The sequence below is a fragment of the Carassius carassius genome, chromosome 1 (assembly GCF_963082965.1).
Source record: "Carassius carassius chromosome 1, fCarCar2.1, whole genome shotgun sequence".
NCBI classification, from domain to species: domain Eukaryota; kingdom Metazoa; phylum Chordata; class Actinopteri; order Cypriniformes; family Cyprinidae; genus Carassius; species Carassius carassius.
Window position 1 is genome coordinate 43,468,355 of NC_081755.1, and position 15,361 is coordinate 43,483,715.

The 15,361-nt window shown below is 34.9% G+C and overlaps 1 protein-coding gene across 4 annotated transcripts in view; it reads right to left on the reverse strand.

The window, feature by feature from the left end:
• Window positions 1-15,361, reverse strand: part of LOC132151841 (glucagon receptor-like) — a 60,061-nt gene that overhangs the window by 24,872 nt on the left and 19,828 nt on the right. The window contains exon 2 of one of the 4 annotated variants that reach the window (XM_059560286.1): window positions 5,042-5,173. The exons of 2 other annotated variants lie outside the window; for them this stretch is intronic. The gene's annotated coding sequence lies outside the window, so the exon portion shown is untranslated. Of the gene's footprint in view, window positions 1-413; window positions 572-5,041; window positions 5,174-15,361 lie in introns of those variants that run through there. One more of the 4 variants, XM_059560275.1, reaches the window with a different exon arrangement.

Below are 15,361 nucleotides of genomic sequence, written 5' to 3' on the forward strand. Positions count from 1 at the left end.
CCCTAAACTAATTTCACTGTTTGCTGAATGTGAGCAATCAGGATAGCATACAAGAACAAGGAATGTTTGCAGTGCAATTAAGACCTGGACTACTGATCTACAGTATAAAAACAACATGCTCATTATCCCACTTTTCGTCAGAGCCCTCTGGGCAAAGGAAGGTCACAGACTGTTAACCATGTCCCTGTCTTTGCTCCAAGCTCTTGCTTACGTGATGAAGCAGATAGCAGCGGACAGGATACAGTAGCCCTTACAACACATCCAGCTCAATTACTCACATGGTTTAGAGAGAGATGTTAGAACAGAACACGAAGGTAACAGATATGATCACAGTACAGATACAGACAAAATCCTAGAAGGTGGCCTACATAGGTTGCATATCAAAAATGAACTTTTTGTCATTGTTTACTCACGCTCATGTTCTTCTAAACTTGAATGACTTTCTTGCTTCTGTGGAATTTAAAGAAGATCTTCTGAACAACGCTGTTAACCAGACGCTTTTGATGACCATTGACTTCCATTGTATGGATATAAAAAAAACATTGAGACAGTTCTCAAAATATATTTTCTGTTCCACAGAAAAAGAAAGTCATAGGTTTGGAACTACATGAGGGTGAGTAAATGGTTACATAATTTCCCTTTTTTAACCCTCGAATGTATCATAGGCAAGATAACTTGTAAGATGCAGTCCCAGAATGGCTTGCAACAACCTCAGTTTAAAAACTGGACGAATATGGATTTCGAAATAATATTCTACCATACGACTCTATTCGACAGCTTAATGTTTGTTATAAAAAAATAAAAATAAAATCTTGTTTTATAAGAAAAGTCATAGACAACTTTGTGACAGGTGTAGCATTCGGTTTTTGACACTTCTCATTAATTTCTGTGACATTTCCACCACAACTATTAAGTCAGTAATGTGTTATTGGTTATTAAATAACACATGATCCAAACTGTTGCATGGGTTCTGTTTCAAGTAATATGCTTCCTATGACGTTGGAAGCAAGGTAGCTCACTAGGCATCCATGTGTTGGCATCCCAAAATGTAGTAACAGTTACTCACCTGGTTATCGATCCACATCCCACCCATAGTTCAGCCGTAGTCGGAGAACAGAACGAAATCTGAAACGTTTCTGCAAAAAACACCTTTACCATGGAAACATTTTTGGCTAAAACGTTTCAAATTCCATTCTGTTCCAGTCTCTGTGCAAGCTGGGACATTCACTTAAATGACCTTTCAGATTCATTCATCTTCTTGAATACAAAAGACTAATTATAAGGTCGCTCCAGAAACAAATTAAATGTAAAATGTATTTAAAAATAATTTCATCACAATGTAATCATTAGCATGCACATTCATGTCAGTGGCAGCTGCTATGCTATTGCCTGATTCCCTCTAGAAATGCACAATTTAAACCACCTTTGCACGCAGAAAGTTTTGCAACAGTTTCCTTTATTTAGATTTTTTAAATCATCACTAAATTATGGAAGTAAAATCATGCCACCAGAATCAATATCATTGTTTAACTTCAAGGTAAGTAGACAATAAGGTAACACTTTATTTTGATAGTCCACTTTATGTTGTGGATGTTTCATGTTTTTGTTTCTCATGCTTACCAAGACTGCATTTATTTGATCAAAAATTCAGTAAAAACAGTCACATTGTACAGTAATAATTTGCTGCTCAATAAACATTTAATATTGTTGTTGTTGTTATTAGTGTTCAAAATTCAAAAATCAAGTGTTACCAAAATGCTCTTTTTATGAGTATCAGCCATTTAGACAGTTCATATGGTGATACAGAAGAATTACATGAGTGACATGCCAAAAAGCTGTTCACCCGCCAGCCCATGCACTGCTGGACAATCAGGAAGGTCAATCAGTAACTTTTTTTTTTTTTTTTTTTTTTTACAGTTTTTGGTGTCATTTTTGATCAGGTCACATTAGGTTTTCTGAATTAATTCTTAAAATCTGCTGGGAAATGCATTACAGTGGCTTTTTATCTTTGCAATTTCACAATCAGTTGATTGTAGATTAGCTCTGTGAGGAAAGTTTCAGTAGCCTGGTTGTGTTCTAGTGTGAAGCCTCTTAGGCCTTGTTTGTTTTAAGATGCGTTTTGGTCGATCGGATCGATTTTAATCTGTCTCTTCTGTCCACTTTCAACCACTTCTGACCAGATTACCCCCCGTGGTGATGATTGCATCAAGAGGTAAACAGGCGGATCCATCTGTCATCATCAGAACATGAGCAGGAGGGCTAAAGTTATCACAGTGTAATATTACCTCTGCTTGTACTTATTGCCATTGTTTCTTTTTCATGTTATCAGGAAATAATACTTTTAATTCGGCTAATTTGGTCAAAGTTTAAATCTCGTCTGATAAGCGTGCATCCTTGTGCGTCTTGCAATGATTACTCATGTATTATGTCAGTAGGTGGAGATAAATGGTCTATTATTTTTAGATTACTGTATTATGTTTATTATACTTACAATGTTGGTTAAAAATCTATACATACATATATATACTGTACATATATATATATATATATATATATATATATATATATATATATATATATATATATATATATATATATATTAGGGGTGTAACGGTACGCAAAAATCACGGTTCGGTACGTACCTTGGTTTTAAAGTCACGGTTCGGTTCATTTTCGGTACAGTAAGGGAAAGAAATGCAAACATTAAACTGCAGGTTGGTTATTACTATAAACTTTTTTTTAACAATTTGTTTACACTTTTTTAAAAATAGTTTTTAATAAAATAAATAATAAAATATAATTTAGAATAAAATAAAAAAAGAATAAGAAATAAAATACTGCTGCAAAGTTCTCCACTAAATAAAATACTCTCGGTCTCAAACCAATATAATATAATAAAATATAATGAAAAATATAAATAAATAACTATGATTACAGTGCAGCATTAACAATCCCAGCTTGTAGGCCTGCTCATATTTTAAAAAATACATAACTTTTCCAAAGTGTAAAGTGCAGCATGAACAGTTTCAGTTTTTAGACCTGCTCAGATTTCGTTATTGTGTTGGACCGATCGGAATTAAGAGCAAAGGTCTGTTTAAATGCCGACGGGAGCGGCGTTTGAATTACAATCATTTTATTCCTAGTTGTAGTGATGTTCACACTCGCGTGATGCCTTTTGAAAACCTTAGGCCGGTGACACACTGGCATATTGCACCTGTCAAACATAGTCTTTTTTGCCGTCAATACTGTTGATGGTGTCCTTTATCAGTAGGCTTTATATTATGCTCAACATGAAGTATAGATACTTGAGATATAAACCCTGGTCTGTCGGCACCTCGGCGGCCTCCCTCTATGTCACCTACAGCAGCAGCAGCGCGCCAGCGCCGCGTCAGACACGATTCTGGTGTTTAAAGACACAGAAAACGCGAAGCAACTGACAAACAGCAGAAACGCCACGCTCACGCCACCCAGCCAGTGTGCCACCGGCCTTAGAATCAGCTGCAGGGCGGGATTTGCGCTGAACGCGGAGACTTCCGCCACTTAATATGTTCGTTTGGAAACACGAAAATGTATAATGTTCTGCGCACAAAATATTGCATTCGGTCATTCGGTACACACGTGCACCGTACCGAAAGCCCTGTACCGAAACGGTCCGGTACGAATACACATACCGTTACACCCCTAATATATATACAGTACAGACCAAAAGTTTGGACACACCTTCTCATTCAAAGAGTTTTCTTTATTTTCATGACTATGAAAATTGTAGAGTCACACTGAAGGCATCAAGGGCTATTTGACCAAGAAGGAGAGTGATGGGGTGCTGCGCCAGATGACCTGGCCTCCACAGTCACCGGACCTGAACCCAATCGAGATGGTTTAGGGGTGAGCTGGACCGCAGACAGAAGGCAAAAGGGCCAACAAGTGCTAAGCCTCTCTCGGGAACTCCTTCAAGACTGTTGGAAGACCATTTCAGGTGACTACCTCTTGAAGCTCATCAAGAGAATGTCAAGAGTGTGCAAAGCAGTAATCAAAGCAAAAGGTGGCTACTTTGAAGAACCTAGAATATGACATATTTTCAGTTGTTTCACACTTTTTTGTTATGTATATAATTCCATATATAATTCCACATGTGTTAATTCATAGCTTTGATGCCTTCAGTGTGAATCTACAATTTTCATAGTCATGAAAATAAAGAAAACTCTTTAAATGAGAAGGTGTGTCCAAACTTTTGGTCTGTACTGTATATATATATTGATTTTATTGACCACAAAGCAAACAATCAAACAAACAAACAAACAAATAAACAAACCAAAAATGTCATATATATACATTTTTGGTTTGTTTATCTGTTTGTTTGTTTGTTGGTTTGTTTTTGTGGTTGGATCAGTGAAAATGTTTGCAGGGCAAGTAAAATATACAGGCTGGCGAGCCACAAGAAAAAATATCTCTGTTGATCCCTGCAGTCAGACTTGCTGTCACAAATCTTTTAGTTCTTTTGCATTTCTCTCTGGAGGGCCAGTAGGGATTGTTTTTTGGTTTCATCTCATGTTCAGTTCACACTCATGTGGTTTTTTTTTTTTTCATTTTCCATCTATTTACTTTAAATGCTACAATTATGAAACTGAATTGGAGAACTGGCTTAGTATCTCTCATCCAAATCTGAATGTTAAGATCTTGCCAGCTTTGGAACCGAAAGCTGGGCTGCATTATTTAGAAATCACTTCCATCCATCTCCAGGACACAAGCACAAAGAGGTATACATTCATGTTTAAGAATCACGAAACTTACTGCAAAACCCCTGACCAAAACATAGAAACAAAAACATTCTGCTGAGTCATAATTTACTTAATTTCAGTCTTACAGATGAACTCATATTTGGAGAAAGCCAAATGTCTGTCTTAAACCTGCAAACCATTTTATAAATCTTGAGGGATGAGCAGTCATTCCATTAGAGGTGATTTTACCAAAATAAAATCGTGTCCACCATGTTAAATATTTAAATATTTCAGAAAATAAATTTTCCACACACCATGCTCACCATATACTAAAGCCTCCAATAGATCACAGAAGGCATTAAATCTGAAGTTCTTGTCGTCCTGCAGAAATCCATCAGAATGATTAGTTGGGTATGTGTGACTCAGTCAAAACTCTTCCAGGGAGAAGAGGTCAACTGTTAAACCCTAACACACAGACAGAGAATTACAATATGGACAGTAGGTTGTGCTGCAAGTATTTTCATTAACCAAACCAACTGGCTAAGACTGTCAAGGTTAGGTACACTAAAAAAATAAAAAGTAAAATAACCATGTAAATTATTTAAAGTGGATTTTTATATTTGTCTAATTGAAAACCATTGTTTTAACCTGATTTGTTCATTTTGTCTAAAAGCAAATCACATTTACTACATGTAAAAATAAAAAAATAAACCTAGTTTATGTAATATTTTCTATTGTTTATGCATAGAACAAAAACTGGCTTGCTTTATTGACTGCAGAAATTATTATAGGTTTTATATAATTTTTCTGGCTTTTTTTGTGTATATGATGCATATTTAAAAAGACGTCAAATAGCATGAAGGTCTTCTAACATCTTTATTTATAATAAGTAAACTAAATCAAACACGAATTCAACACTAACAGAATATTATTAGATTTAAAAATGAAACTAACGAGGATGGAATTTTCATTATATATATATATATATAAATATAATGACATTATAAGCTTATATATTAATAATATTATCAAGTATGATGATCTTGAAATAATAATAATAAAAATTATTATTTGTATCAGTGTTAAAGGAATAATTAAACCAAAAATGAAAATTCTGTCATTAATTACTCAATCTCATGTTGTTCCAAACCTGTAAGCCCTTCATTCATCTTCTCAACACAAAATAATATATTTTTTATTAAATTTGAGAGCTTTCTGACCCAGCAATGTAACTGAAATATTCCCAGGCAAAAAAAAAAAAAAAAAACTAAGGATACTGTTAAAATAGTCCATGTATCATCAGTGTTCACAAAAACGACTCTCTATAATGGTGGAGGACGGTAAAGTGAAAGAAGAATTGTTTAATAAAGTTGTTATTTTTGTTGTCTTTGCAAACAAAAAGTATTCTTGTAGCTTCATGAATTTATGGTTGGAACAACTGACTACGTTTCTGGTACATTGCTGTGTTTAGAGGGTCAGAGAGCTCTCGGATTTTGTAAAAATATCTTCATTTGTGTTCTGAGTAATTAATGACAACATTTTCATTTTTGGGTGAACTATCCTTTAAATGCTTTTTTTAATATTAAGTATAATTTGAGGGAAAAAGGTAAATTTAGCTGTTCAAAATGGTTTACCTGTTAGCAGTCTAGCTGTCTGATGTGTGAAGCAACAAACCACAGGTCCATTTTGTTATGAGCTGTTTAAGCAAATTAAAATTCAGTCATGGGTCAGGAAAGTTTATGTGCACCAGAGGCACTTTAAAAATTCATCCCCCACCACTGTTGCAACAGACAGCGCTAACACTGTGTGACAGTTTCAACACCTGAGACCTCGCCTCAAGCACATGCTGGAATGCTGTTAGAAGGAAGTTGGGGAATATTGCCCAGGAATAGCACTTGAGTCCTATTAGGCTAATCTTGCTTAACAAGAAAAAACTGACAAAGAAATATATACGAGCCTACCTAAAGCTGCAACTTTAGCCAACTCTCAAATCTTTAAATCAATCTCTGCCAGCAATGGCTTAAAAAAGTAACTGTCACAGATGCGTTTTGAGCTTATTAAACAAACCCAAAGGCCACACATAAAATTTGGTGTGAAAAGTGCAAAATAATGACTAGTGGCTCAGAGGCTGTAGATAATGAGATACTGTTCAAAGACAAAACACACAGTTAGCTTTATGCTAGCAGCCCACTGGGCTTTTTTCCACTTCGGCTGCTCATTCACACATCTGTCAGCATGCACATCTCTGTAAGCTCTGAAGTTAAGCTAGCATTTAAATCTAAATGTCTGTTGATTTAATTTCTAGTCTGTTGGTTAAGCTAAATTGTTAAGTAGCTGTAGCTATTCAAGCAAGTGTAACGTTAGTTAAGAAATAATGATACAATTTAGTTTTTAACCAGTTTAATAAAAGTCTTTAGTTATAATGAATCAGTGTCCTTGCTGAATAAAAGTATTTATTTCTTAATAAAATGACTGACCCAAATGTCTGAACAGAAGTAGGCCTGTATAACAGTATAATAAAATAATGTAAAGTAAAGTAACAGGTATAACATGAACACAATAATATGAAGCACGACCGATATTATGAAGTGATCTCAGTAACTGTGCACCAATAATCATTCAATATTGTCATTTTAGTGATGATTTTTATTCCCAGAGGTTTTCATTGATTAATACTATTTAAATTCAATAGAGAAGGTAATTACAGAGGTGACTATGATTGCCTATTAAGCAAAAAACTGACAACGCATTGAGCATTCACTCTTATTCTGGCATTTTGCACAATGGGAGCACTGACTGTCATGAAAGAGCAAACAAACCTCTCTGACTAAAGCACATAATACAGGGCTGCACTCATGCCCCTCTGAAGAGCCCAGTGAGAGTGAATAGACACATATGTAATTACAGCCATGCCATTTTGGTGAGATCTGGGCTTAGTGACCCAAACTTGAACAAATTAATTAGTGGAATGTTTAATACCACAGCAGCAGTCAAACTTACTGAGATCTGACATTTATACATAGATAAATACGCACAAGATTTACAGGTGCACTGATACCTCTTCCCAGTGAAATGAGGCTGGCACTCAGCCATTGAACCTGTGAATTTCTCTAGCTGATGTTTCCATTTATTTTAGAAGTATCTCACGTGCTATTAAAAAAACTAAATATAAATGCATAATTGCATATTCTGAGACTAAAAGTCTGAATTGTGACATATAAACGCAATTACACGTAAAAAGATGTTTTTTGTACATTTTAAACTTAGAAGAAACTGGCTTCCATACAAGATATAATTACATACAGTAGGCTAACCTGCACAACAATTTTTTTTTTTGGTAAAGATGGACACTGTTAATGTGAAATATGTTTTAGTAAAATAACAGGACAAAGGTTGGTCCTTTAAAATGATATTTTAAATATCAGAATTTATTAGATTGTGAAAAATAATTAGAACACATACTGTGATTTTTTTTTTTCATTTTTATATACAAATGCAAAGCCTTTAACATGTTGTAAACTTAATTTAAAATTGTAGTTCAAAAAGAACATTAACATGCAGACGATAACAGCCAGACAGACAGTGTGACCCCAAAAAGGTTTCCCACTACGCCCTTTTACACCATTAAACTGGGATAAGAGAGCAAGTGCAGTTCCTAGAGCACCTGTTTCCCACTGATACATGACAGTTAGGGACCTATGATCTGATTAGAAGCTCACAGAGGGCTCAGAGATACTGGTGTCATGAACCAGCATGTTGACGCAGTTGTATGCCAGCGAAGAATGCGGTAGGAAATGTCTGAGAGTGCTAGTGCAACATACTCCTGTCACATTGCACCCCACATGCTGTCACTTCACAGCGGTTCAGATTAATGTCACTGCATCTTTGCCTGTGTCAGCAGCGATACTCACGGACTAAGCTGACTCCATCTACTCAACCATGCCATTTCTATCAACACCAAGTCTGGTATGTCCCAGATGCGACTCAATGGCTTTGTTCCAAAACCAACTGAGCTGACTTATTGTCTACTGTCTACAAAGGCAACATCCTACATAAAGTAACTGATTTTGACTCTACAGGGTAGCAATTCTGTTTGCCACAAAAGTATCCCGTTCTAGCAAATAAATATTGGGTAAAACAGTACATTTGTAATAGAATTGAACAATTTGTATTGATGTTACTGGATGAGTTGGACTTCATCCACCATATTGGATAGGGTAACAATCTTTTTTTCCAGGAAAAAGAGGATGCATGTCACCATAATATTGGATAAACTGATGTGATACAATTTATGATTAAATATAAAAATGTTTCAATTTTTTTTAAAATGTTTTTTCTAGTAGCTGCATAGGTCTGATTTTATTGGATCTTAGTTCAGCTTTGGAGAAAATTGATCATATCTTGTGGAAAAAAACAACAACAAAAAAAACATTCTCAGCAAGAATTGTGTTTTACATCAATATCTGTACATTTTAAATGTGGCATTCAACAAGGTTCTATACTGGGACCATTTTATTTACTTTATTTATACTACCCCTAAGTTCAATTTAAAAGCAAAACAAAACAAACAAACAAACAAAAAAACATAACCGAGTGTTCACAGGGTTTTATTGACAACTTTTGGCCAAAAGAACAAAATAAGGTATTGTATTTTTTGAAAAGCCTTTTGCTTCATGAATGCAGTTATGGTGCCTAAAAGGATTCCTATGTAGGGAGCACACTACGTTTTGTGAAAGAGATTGATTTATAATCCTCATTCATCCACTTTCTTCTACTACTGTATGTCATGCTGCGTCTTTACAGATCTCTGACTATGTAGTGGACAAACAGGCACATGTATGATTGCTTCATGCTGAAACAACTTCAGCTATAAAAAGCATGCCTTACCCAGAAAACAAAAAATGGAAATAATTGTTCATATGATTCATTGCTTTTGTTAGCTTGAGCATCATTTGTGAACATATTTAGAATAGGATTCAACACTGTAATACGCCTACAGAACTGCTTTAACTTGAAAACAAAGCTCAGGCTAAAGCAGCTGTGTAGGAGGATTACAATGTTGATTTCTGCTGTAAAAATAAAGGGGTTTTCAAAACCACTAGCACTAAGTATTAAACTCGTCCTGGAGCGATTGTGCTACAAACAAGAATGATGCCTAAAATCAGGCAGGTTGTTGAGAAGAGGTGATGATACTTTTATAAATGGTATGACTAATGGTTTTTAAAAATCTATAAATATCATGGAGACTTGATGGAGAACTCTTAACTTTTTAGTCAATAAACCCAAGAACACTGTATGCTAAATCCTCCACCCTGGCACTAGAGCAGCTAGTTTTGCACAAGAAAACACCATTCATGTTACTTATGAAAAAATAAGTTATTCCTCTATGATTAATCACAAAAATAAATAAATAAATAAATAAAATAAAATCTGTACTGTCAGGTCTCTAAAGGAAAATAATTAGTCAGGAATTAATGACTGATAGACTTTAGCAAATGTTTAAAAAGAGAATATATGGAAATAAAATTGTGAACAATGTAATGTTTATGACATGCAAAAAAAATTGGTCATAAAATATAAATTGAATTTTGAATCATAGAATATGTACAATTAAGCAGTATGTTAGTCACCACATCAAAGTAAAGGAAGTTTTTTTTAAGCATGACAAACAATTATTTAAAATGTACTTCAAAGTAAAACTTTTAAAATGACGTTTAAGTGCACTTTTTTTGGAGTCTGTTAAAAGTCTTTTAAAAAGTGTACTCTATTTATGTGAGTTCTCAGAAACCCTGTACTGGTCAATGCTTCATTTACTGGCATCTCAAAATCAATGTTTTTTATTTTTTTTTAGTTTTGATTCAAAAAGTTTAGAAGGATGAACTTTAAACCTGAACTTTGTAGAGAACACAATTTTCTCCAAAGATCAGACTTAGGTACTTTATAGAGATGTTCAGTGTGCAATCTCAGTGTGTGTGTGTTTATGTGGCTTGGGTTTTGCCAACACTGGAAGGACTAAAATGGCATGGTAAAACCTGAAACCACCTACATTGTTAAGAGCAGCCAGCAGTGCCCATAAGGAAAACGGCTAAATTAACATACAAATAATGAAACAAAGCAAAAAGCCACTGTTAGGGTTACTTTTAGGAGTATTGGATAAATCAATATGGGTCGATGTAAAGTTCTCACCACGACAGAAAAACAAACGCATGTATTTGTTGCGGTGGAATGAGCGGACTGGAGGATTATTGTGACTGGTTGGTTGGCCTTAACCTCAGAACACCTACCATCAGGCATCATTCTTGCATATCTTAAAATAGTACTATTAACAATGTAATCCGCATCGACAGCCCTGTCAACTCACTGACAACATGTTGTCTCAATACTGTCTGAAAGCGTGACATGAATGTGGGTTTTAGAGGGCAGAGGAAACGCCATTAGAAACCACATGAAACTGATTTTCTGTACTGACATGAGTCATCAATATTTCTGTAGTTTTCACACTGTGTATACACACATTATGCAAACTAAATAATAGCTGCATTGCCACCAGTGTGTTCAAACGGTTCTTGTTGTGAAAGCAATTAGTTAGGGTTTCTTTTTCCACTGCAGTGCTGTCACTGGAGACAAATACACTGAAAGTGTGTAAATATTATGGATCCTGGAGCAATGGTTTGAAGTTTCTTAGACTGCAGACCGGACTGAGTTGTGTGGATGATGCATTATTTCGATGTTTTTTGGACAACAATTCTGACAGCACTCATTCACTGCAGAAGATCCATTGGTGCACAAGTGATGCAATGCTAAATTTATCTCAATCTGTTTCAGTGAAACAAACTCATCTACATGTGGTATGGCCTGAGGGTTTTTGTCCATGTGATGAGAGTCAGTTGTTTTGGACCCCACTGACTTTCATTGCATGGACAAAAACAGGTAAAACTTCCTTTTTGTTCACAAATTATAATATGAAAAATGCTGCAATTACAAAGTTCCAAAGACGTCAAGAAAAGTACAAAAGGCTTGACGTCAGACAGAATAGCTACATGTGATAAATGGTTTGAAATGAAGGTAGGTTCTTGAGATTTGAAGCACTCTGTCATTCACCTGAAAGAATCCATTAAGAGTCATTTGCTCTGATTTCTGCCCGCAGATGCTTCACATTGTATTACCTTTCACACTGACCCATGAGATGAACATCTGTTTTCTAATGCCTTGAATGAATGCTATATGATAAACAGAGCACTGAGTATTTACTATTATTTTTAACAATGCAACTGCATTACCTACAGGCAAACACACAGAGGCTTTGCTTATGGCTCTATTAAGCCCAAGCCATCAACATTTAACATAGTTGCCATTAGCCTCATTTAACAGACTCATGCAGGTGATTCATGCACACAATCAAGTTAAATACAGATGCATAAAGTCTGCATTAAAGAAGAGCAAGGAGAACAGATGGGAAGAGTGAAAGAGTGAAAGTATATTGTATTAATGGTAATGCATTTGTTAAACAGAGAGTTACTTTAGTGTGTGATGTGACAGTTAACTCACAGTTCTTCAGAAGAAAATGGCATATTAATTGTAAGATAAATGTTCATGCATAACACATCCGCATAACAACTCCACAGTAGGGGTTTAATCATTTGGAGACCAAAGCTCACTGTACAAGCACGCATTTAAAAACAGAATAGCTCAGTATGCAGAAGTTTTGAAAAATAAAATGTTTTTAACTTAAGGTGCTGCCTTAAAGGGCAGTTGCATTTTTGGTTGAACTATCCCTGTAAAAGTGTGAGATGCTGGAAAATCAGCATATTAGAATGATTTCTAAAGGATCATGTGACACTAAATACTGGAATAATGATGCTGAAAATTCAACTTTGATTACATAGGGGAAAAAATCCTTTGAAATACATTCAAATAGAAAAAAAAACTATTTCTTTCATGTAATAAGCCTTATTTCAGTATTACTGTTTTTATAAAATGTCATAAAAAAAGATCTCAAACTTTCGAACAGTGGTTTATTTAATTTTTTAAGTATATATTTAGGATTCTTTATGTTCTCTACAAGCTCCCTTGACTAAAAAAATAAATAAATTACACTCAACATTGAGAACGAGGAGGGCTGGATTTACTCAAAGGTTACAGATCCCCTGTCAAATGCCAGGAAGATTTTTCCAGAGCCACAGGAAAGGGTAGCATACTAAGTCATCTTTACAGAGATACTGACAAGATTTGAACTTCATAGAAACTTTTATGCTCTTGACACATAGAACCCCTTTATATTTTGTCAAATCTGATTTTACGAACCTGACATGTTTGTCTGGTGCTTTTAAAGAGTGTTTGTCTTCAGTTAATATAAGTGTTCATTGTATGGGAATGAGCAGCCTTTCTGTTCCATGCAAAAAATAATGTTATATGGGTTTGGAACAACATGAGGCTAATTAAATGATGACAGCATTGTAATTCTGGGGTGTATTATCGCTTTAGTTGCATTATCTCAGGATATTGAGCAAGTAATGATTCACTCTACTCTCTGGTCACAAGTGTGATCACATTATTAGAGATCTAACTGTGTTAAGCATGCATACATTTCCAACAGAGCTCTAAACTCAGCAATGCTCTGAAGTACTGACATTTCAGCCGCAGGCCAAATCCATTCTGTAACATTCACATCACAAGACCCTAAAGAGATTAGCCATGAATAATTTTCTATTAGACGAGATACAACTTTATTGTCATAGTGCAGAGCACATGCCACATTAATGTTTTTGACATTAACATATGCTTATCAAGACTGCATTTTTATTTGATCAAAAACAGTATGTTTTGTGAAATATTTTTGCAATAAAAAAAAAGAAACTTAATACATTCCTGTGATGCAAAGCTGAAATTTCAGCATCATTACTCCAGTCGTCAGTGTCACATGATCCTTCAGAAATCATTCTAATATTCTGATTTGCTGCTCAGTTATTATCAATAGTTATTAATAATTGTTCTTATCATTATCATTGTTAAAAATCGTTTTTGTTACTTAATGTTTGTTGAAGCCCTCAAACGTTTTTCAGGATTTGAGTATGATGTATGAGTATATCTGAGGAATAGAAAGTTCAAAAGAACAGCATTTATTTGAAATAGAAATCTTTTATAACATCATAAGTATCTATATATCTATACTGTCACTTTTTTTGATCAATTTAATGGGTCCTTGATAAATAAAAACTCTTACTTACCCCAAACCTGAAGCAGCGCAACTGTTCCAACATTAATAATAATAATAATAATAATATTAATAAATGTTTTCGAGTAACAGCTGCTAAAAAAATTAAGCTTTGCCATCACAGAAATAAAATAAAATTTTAAAATATATTCTAATAGAAAACAATATTACAGTTATAATACAGTTATTACTGTATTTTTGATCAAATAAATGCAACATTGGTGAGCATAACAGACATTTTCCAAAAATGTAAAAAAAACAAACAAACAAAAAAAAAACAAAACAAATTATTTAAAAAAATTTATCAGTAGAAAAAAACAAAACAAAAAAAAAGTGTGATGGCAATAGGATATCAGTACAGCTGAGAGGAATGATCTAAATGACTGCTGGCTCTGAGATTGTTGAATATACAGAGGAAACGCACTGATCCAGAGTGTACCTGTCTACACCTGCATCTCTGACCAGCGAGCACTTCCATCAGGTCACTCTGTCATCCCATGCATGTTGTGACATTTACTTAGCTGATATAAAACAAGACAGGGTGCTTCCTTTTAGTGAACCACCGTAGAAACAAAACTAACAGATTATCAAATGCACAGCATGCCGTCTATAGGTCGTTCTGTATCCAGCAGAGAAATCTGCGAGGATTATAAGGGTGAGCTCAGATGCCCTATGGGGTTACCAAGAGGAGAAGCAACTAAAACATATTGCACAAGCATGCGCGTAATTTGCACGGGGGTTACGGGGGTCATGACCCCCCCAAAAATCAGATCCAGCTAATATAACCCCCCCAATATCATCACATCATTCAGATTAAAATAGATATGAAATATTCAGAATGAATACTTTTGTTCATTTTCTTTATTAATTTAATTTGCCAGCAAGAAAGATAGTATCATATTTTAAATAATCTGTAATGTACCCCCCGCCCACCGCACCGATTTGGTATTACCAAAGTCTCTGGTATTACCCAACCCGCTTTCTGTACCAAGTTTGTTCACTATTTTGCGCAGTCGATGGGATGAATGGTTGGAGAAAGCTGACGGAAAGATGAAAAGGACACTGAAAGGCAGCCAGACAACGATTTTTTATTGTTTGTCGACACCAGCCAAAAAAAAAGAAAAAAGAAAAAAAAAAAGAAAAACGAAAAATCCTGACCAAACGGAGGTACCCTTAAGTTAGCTGTTAAGTTAGCTCAGCGTTTCTCAAAGTGTAGGGAATAGAAACATGACAAACAGGTTTTGTGCCCATCTTTTTAATTCCTTTATTTATTGACCATACACTCAAAACAAAGACACATTTAAATGTAAGCCTTGACGTTACTTAACCTCTTCACACGTAAGTTTAAAAGTATTTCAAGGCTACCGTTATTGATCGTAGTATCGCTTTATGGTTCCCATGGAGACGCGCCATTCATTGCTTGTCACAC